The sequence below is a fragment of the Dipteris shenzhenensis genome, chromosome 11 (genome assembly GCF_047967505.1).
Source record: "Dipteris shenzhenensis isolate YYH24624 ecotype China chromosome 11, Dip_SZ_1.0, whole genome shotgun sequence".
Lineage (NCBI taxonomy): Eukaryota > Viridiplantae > Streptophyta > Polypodiopsida > Gleicheniales > Dipteridaceae > Dipteris > Dipteris shenzhenensis.
Window position 1 is genome coordinate 3778598 of NC_141606.1, and position 7332 is coordinate 3785929.

Here is a 7332-nt window from a genome sequence, read left to right on the forward strand (position 1 = left end):
AGAAACATAACCACTTCTATTTTCGTAATGACAAAACTCTAGGACCATTGCCTATAAGACCACGCAAAAAAGCTAGGATTCCAAGTATACCATAGCAAAGCATGACTAGCACACAAGAAGATTACCTTGAAAGTTTAGAGGAAACAGAAGATACTCGATGTCTAATAGTAAAACCTTACATAGTCGATGCCTCCTTTGATTAGACATCTATTAAAAAAAACTATATGTGCATCTATATATCTATAAATATATGTATACCTCTATATATATTTTATTTATTTATTTATTTATCTATAAATCTATGTAGATATATAGATGTGTGTGTGTGTTCGCTGCTCTATTTTTTTTTATCCGACTGAGTCCTTCAACCTCACCCCCCCTTTTGTTTCTACCCCGTCCACTTCCTATTGGTTCTTTTTGCTTGGTTCAAGTCCCTACCCTGAGTGTGAATATACCACCCTGACTATATATAATCAACCATCTCGGTTGTGCAAAATCTACCCCGTAGCTACAAGTACTGTCCCGACTGTGCATATATTGCCCTGATTCTTCACTACTTGCCCCGACTTTTCCTATACCGCATTGACTGTTCAAAATACGATATGAATTTTCACTATCTCCCCTAGTTATTTCCCTGCTCCAACTATACTTTTTCAGCGCTGACTTTTTTCTCTATATCGACTACCTTGATTTCTACTTCAACTTGGTAGAACACACTAAGCATTTTGCAAAGAGGGCTTTCTCTCCAGAACCCAAAAGATAGTCAAAGGAGACTGTGCCCCCCCGGCCCCTTCATCTGAAGATGCTTCCTATGTGTTCGACATGCTGAATGAGGAATTTCAACAAAGTAGAAGAAAATGGATGTTGCCTACTTTGGAACTCACATACAAAATGAAGTTGCCCTCTCTTGTGCATCCTCTGAAGAAGCTCTCCCAGACTGCAGTCATCATCTTTTTCCCTAGGAAACTCCCTTCGGCAAATGATGTGGGACAGTGGGTTAATTCCCTATTAGGTACATGCTATGTGGAAGGAGTTTATTTTGCCTCTCGAGGATTCTATGAAGTTCATCTCTTGGTAATACTCCTTCCCATGCTTTTTTCTCCACTTCTAGGTAGTGTGATCGAGTTCGGATGATTGCGATGCTTCTTCTTGCCCTGAGAGAGATAGGTGTGCATATATATTTGTGTGCTTTGTTCTCTTTCTGAGAGTATGTGGTCCAATAGTTGGGGTTGATATTCTCACAATAATATTCATATTTGGTCCTTTTCTTCGCTAATTGCCATTTACTATGTAGTGCTTCTAAAAGGGCTGTAGAAAATGTCCTTTTCTCCTCTTCCCTTGGCATTGCATCTAGGTAAGAAGCAACTTCCCATCGCCGTTGGTGGGTTTAGAGCAATGGACGTTGAGGCTGAGCGTCGAAGTAGAGGCTGTGGCACTGCTGAAGGGCTATGGAGATGGCGCTCATGAGAGAGTAGCTGAGGGATATGGCTTGGCTGCCTGTATGGTTGACTGTCTACGGGGGCTGCCAGTTTGCTCGTTCGTGTGTGGTGGAGGTGTAGCTGCAGACTGGTTTGTCCCATTGAACAGAGGACTTGGCTGATGCAGCTTGCTTGCCGAGGCATGAAGAGTTGCTCATGTTGGAGGCAAACATGTGCTGAAGCTTTGCTTGAAGCTACCATGGATGGCTAAGTGCCTGGGAGCAAGAGCTGTGGGCGTTGCAATGTTGATGATGGCTAGCTCTATTGAGGATCACTCGTGGCAGTCCGTTGCATGGAGCAACCACTGTTGATGAAATCGCTTGTTTGATGAGACTCCAGTTGTGGCTATGGAGTTCACTTGCTCACTCGTTGAGGCTGGGCTTGGCATAGCCTTTGCTAAGCAGGTTGAACTATGGCAGAGTGGAGAGCTTTACATGCGAGCCAAGTATGGAGTTACCTCCGTGGAGCTGCAGGAGCCATCTTGGGCTTGGATGCCAAGAGATTGCTGGTTGCCTTCGCCTGTAACATGGAGCTCGGGCTTTGCAACCCCATGAAGACATCTTAGTGGAAGGCCTAAGGGTACAATGATGTTAACAAAACTATGCAATGTTGACAATAATGATACCTGATTATGGATTGTTGAGGAGGGTGTAAATTGCACCATACCTCTAGGGCATTAGGGGAAAACCCTAACCCTATCCCTATCCCTAAGGGCTTCACATGTATATCTTCATGTTCATGTTCAATACAACTTAGTGTATAGGTAGCTATATCGTGAGCGCTCCTCTCTCCCCCTCTCTCATTTTTGCTATCATGGTATCAGAGCACCAAGTGCTCCCAAGCCCTTGCATCTTGTCAATGCATCAAGACCGCCTTGCATGAGGCATCTTCTTTTGAGAGAGATTTTCATCAGAGAGAGTCAAGCCCTTGCTTCATCAAGGCATGCAAGCCCTTGCTTCGTCAAGGGGCACAAGCCCTCTTTGTGAGGCACCTTCTTCATCTCTCATCTAGCTCTCATCTTGTAGAGCTCCTTCACCCTTTATTTTGCTCCAGAAAGCTCCCAAATCTCATATTTGGAGCTCAAGTGATAGCCATTTCCATCTTTGATGTCCTTTGAGAGATTGAAGTTTCATTTTGAGAGATTTTAGGACCTTCTAAGAGATTTTAGAGGTTTATGAGAGAAAGAACCGCCTTGAGTTTTTGTCAGAGGAGCATAAGACCACGAATTCAATCCTTCAACAAAGACTGCAGCCTATCGACCCACTGCTCCTTTAGATTCTCAATAGAATATATAGAATAATACACTGTTCATTTTTGCACTTTGGCTTGATTGATCCATGAGGAAATATGCACTATGTACATATAGTACACAGAGTGGTAAAAAAGTGTTAAAGGGCATAATAGGATTGACATGTCATAAAAGTGCCTGCTGTGCACCCATCATGGCATGTGTTAGAGTAGCTCCAAACCCAAATTAGTTCTTGAAATGAGAGACACGTTTCATTGCAAGTTGCGTCCTTGAATTGGTCCAAGAACCATCCCCATATTTAATGTTGCAAATATACTGTAGATTGCCTCTTACAATGCAAGCCTTTAAAAAAGTTCTTGGAGGAGTAGCCCTTATTAGTAAAAGCCCTCTACTCGCCCTTGGTTTCCCACTTTTTAACATTTCTATGATCATTGCATTGTAGAAAATGTCTGATCTGACAAGGCCAGCAACCTTAAGTGAGATAATTCCCAATGTAGAAAATGTCTGATCTGACAAGCCAATCAACCTTAAGTTGATTGGCTTCCATCAATTTGTAACAAGAGATTTTAGCCCTAGCAACATCTCTCTTTGAGACTGTGCATGTAATGCTTGCCATACTCCCTAATCACATGTTGCATACAGGTGACAAAAATAATCCACACATAATCCATATCTATGCGATAGTGTGCCCAGAAAGAAACAAAAGCATTATGCACCATGTCTATATCTCTATATGCCTTAGGGGGCAAATAACAATGATTTATTAGAAGAAACCTTGTATCTGGCAATCTGTCATGCTACAAGTTATAAAATGATAGCTGCAACCATAGAGGAGTATGATCTAGATGCAGAAAGGCACAATTAGCCCACATATGACAAGTGAAAGTATTGTATTAATATGCATGAAGCATATACTAGCGAACCAATTGAGCTATGTATGCGGATTGTGCATTATGCTGATAAGTAAATCCATGAAGCAAAGGTCGTGTCTTTTTCTAGAGGCCACAAGACCAAGCTAGAGAAGTAGTTGATTCCATTGTACTCACTCAGAGCCAAGCATATGCGAATGATCAATTATATTATCTCCTGGTTGCAGTGCATTGTTGAAATCCCCACATAAAAAAGCAATTTGCTTCCAAGGGTATTGTTGAATAGCCTTCTAGATTGATGCTCTAGTGGTAGTAAAGATTGTGGAGCATAAATCGAGACAAACTCAAAAACCTCTCCTTGCAAACAGACAGATTGACACAGCCACATGCAGGGGGATGCGGTAAGAAATTAAAAAAGGATAGTGACAAACCCAACCAAAATGCACAAAAAAGAAAGCTTAGGTAGCCCACCAAACATATGCACACAAACTTACACACCCACACGCAGGAGGGTGCTATAACAAAGAAAAAAAAGAGGACGATGAAAGAGGTGCAGAGAGGTCGCAAAGCATGGATATGAGGCAAAGAAAGGGTCGCGACTATAGGGAATGATGAGGATGGGTTGCCTGCAATTCTCTCCAACTCTAGGAGAAGCAGATGATAGCACCTAGCTTGTGGGAGTTATTCAAAATATGTGGCTTTATGGGCAAGTGTCCCCATTTTTTGCCTGCCTCTGTGTAGGCCTTAATGAAGGCTTCGTCTTGCAGATGGGAAATTTTCATAATTTTTTTTAGTCTTTATTCATGAATGGTTTATTGGTCCGTGTTCCTGATCTTGTTTTTAATGATTGATTGAGGGCATGTGATCTCCATCTATTCCTCACTCTTTCTCTCTCTTTATCTTTCAAGGCAAGCCCCCTCCCCCCCCCCCCCCCCTCTCTCTCTCTCTCTCTCTCTCTCTCTCTCTCTCTCTCTCCCTCCGTCCCTCTTTTCCAAGCTGCACATTTGAGGCAAGCCTTATGAATGCTTTACGAGCTTTCATCTTGTTTGCTTAAAATATCACCTTTTTCATTAGTGAAATCCGAGTTTGGAAGTGGCTGGTGATCAAGTGTCCTAAAATCTAGTATGATGTGAGGCTAAATATTCCCCACCTAACTTCTACATATATAACTATCAAGATACTTGGGTTCATCAAAAGAGGGGAAGAGGCAAAGTGGGTTTCAACTTGTTATGAGAATACATAGAGGGTCTATAAATCACCTTCTTGCTTGCACGTTAGACACCTGTCCATCCAATGATCCCCCCTTCCAAAATGCTTTAGTCATCCTTCTCATTCAATTCCCCAAATGGAGCATGACATGGAAACGCATAAGGTAATAGTGTGCCAAATTCAAGCATAGAAGGCTCTTCAATATTACCAAAAAATGTTTCACCCTCCTTTTGTATGTGGATGTTCAAATTCAACATTAGACGTATTTCACATGGTAGCATATGCTGCGACTTGGGACTCTGATTGTATAAAATCCACCAAAATTTTCTTAATAGATGAATGTGAAATGGGGTACATTGCTAAGTATACTGGCAACTTTCAACTTTGCAGAGGGAGGTGAGGGGAGTCACGTCTCACGGGAAATAATTATAACGTGCAATTCATTCACACATGCACATGTTTTTTATTGTGGTAATGAGTTGTCATTTATCATTAATAAGGTGACATGATAATTTCATGTTCACACATGTGAAGGAGAAATTCTATTTGAAGATGGGCTCAAAGCTAAAGCTAGTCTACAATTCTAATCAAACATGTGCATGTTAGAATAGGCTGTACATTTGGCAATAAGTGGTTGATAGTATGAGATGTGCGACTAGTGGATTCACCATCATACACAGAGTCTTGAAAATAGTTTTAGTGACAACATAATCAAAATTCAAATCAGATTAGATAATTCAACTCAATTAATGATGCTTCCCATGCACTCATCGAAAAGGACAAGAACGATATTTTGGCATACCCATAAGGATGCATTGAGGACACGTAGATAAAGGGCCGCTTATTAGGAATAACTAAACACACAATCTCAAATAGGTTTGCGGGTGGGTTGAAAGCTATACTGTTTCTATACAAGGCAAAGTAATCTAATGCAATCGCATTGATTGATCATTATAAGCCTTTTAGGGCCATTTACTCACATCAATTAGAGCATTTCTTTATACATAAATAATGTTTTAAACTTCTAAGAATTAAAAATGTCAACAAATCTTATGGCAAATGGAAATCCCCTGGTTGGGATGGTCTTATAGTGGAATTCTTTTTGCACTATCAAGATGTCATTTCACCCACTCTTGTATAATCATGCATGGGAATTTCAAAAAATACCAACCACTTGGGAGAAAGGCTTAATTAAATTATTCCCTAAAAAGCCTTTGTGTGAGTCTTTTGTAGACTGAAGATCTATATCTAGTTGCTAAGATGGCAATGACTTGGCTAAAAGGTTACTTGCATGAGGGTTTACTTTGATACCTGTAGCTACACATATTACAAATGCATATGTTTCAAATGAATATGCAAATTTCACTAAACAGGATGTTCTTTTATTGCAAGTGGATATCACTAAAGCTATTGATCCTATACAATGGGACTTTATCTCACAAAATATGCGATCACTAAGTTTGATTTAAAAATGCAATATGTCATTCATTGGCTATATCAAGACAATAAGTTGCTATCATTATGAATCAAAGATTATGCCTTTCATTCTATTGATCCTCATTGTTGTCCTTTGCTAGTAGCAAACATCATGATTGCATTGCATCACTTTATAAGATGATATTGCCTACTTGGGTTTTCTCTGTATGCAAATCTCATTTAGACTATTAAATATACTTCTTGGTGGTGGCACAAAAGGTTACAGCAAATTTAAACATGCAAACTTCCACTTGGACAATAGATCTTCTCTTAGCCTGTTCTACTTGGGGTTTTACCAATTGGTCAACTTTAGCACATCGTCCCCATCTTTGCTAGAGACTATACTTCATCTATTTCGGCATTGTCCAGAACCTCGAAAGTTTCTATTTTTGCTTCAACATTAGCTTCAGGCTTGTTTCCCTAGTGCTTGTGTTGGCAAGCCTTTCTGATTGCTTGGTGTTCATCCACTTTGGTGGGGCTTCGATCTCTTCTTTTATTAGGCACTCTAGACTTTATGGGAATACCGCAACCATAGGGTCTTTGGTGATCCCACCCTAGCTAAATACCAATTCTTCAAAGCATCCTTACGACAATCTTTCTATCATTGTTGACTCCTAACATCTTTTGATGTTGTAACTGGTTGTCCTCTCCTTGGGGGCTACTTTTTAATATTAATATAAATGGATTTCACCCCCCAAAAAAAGTGTCCATAAATTTGCTATGGGAAATTGAGTACATGGCGACTCTTCTCTCTGCTCCTAGCTAAGATAAAGTCACAAAACACACAATCAAGCTTTAGAATTTGAAAATGTTAAATAAATCTTGTATATAGAATTCCCTACCTAATCAACTCTCCCTTGCAGACCTACTGCTATGAGAAAGCAAAGCTTGTCAACATCAAAGACGTATACACCTTCATAAGACTCAAAAAACCTATAATCTTACAAACAAAACTTTAGGAAAACAAATGTAAGAAATGAAAGAGCAAAGAGACAGAGAGAAAGACATTAAGAGAGAGAGAGAGAGAGAGGTTTTTTGATTTCGTAGCAAC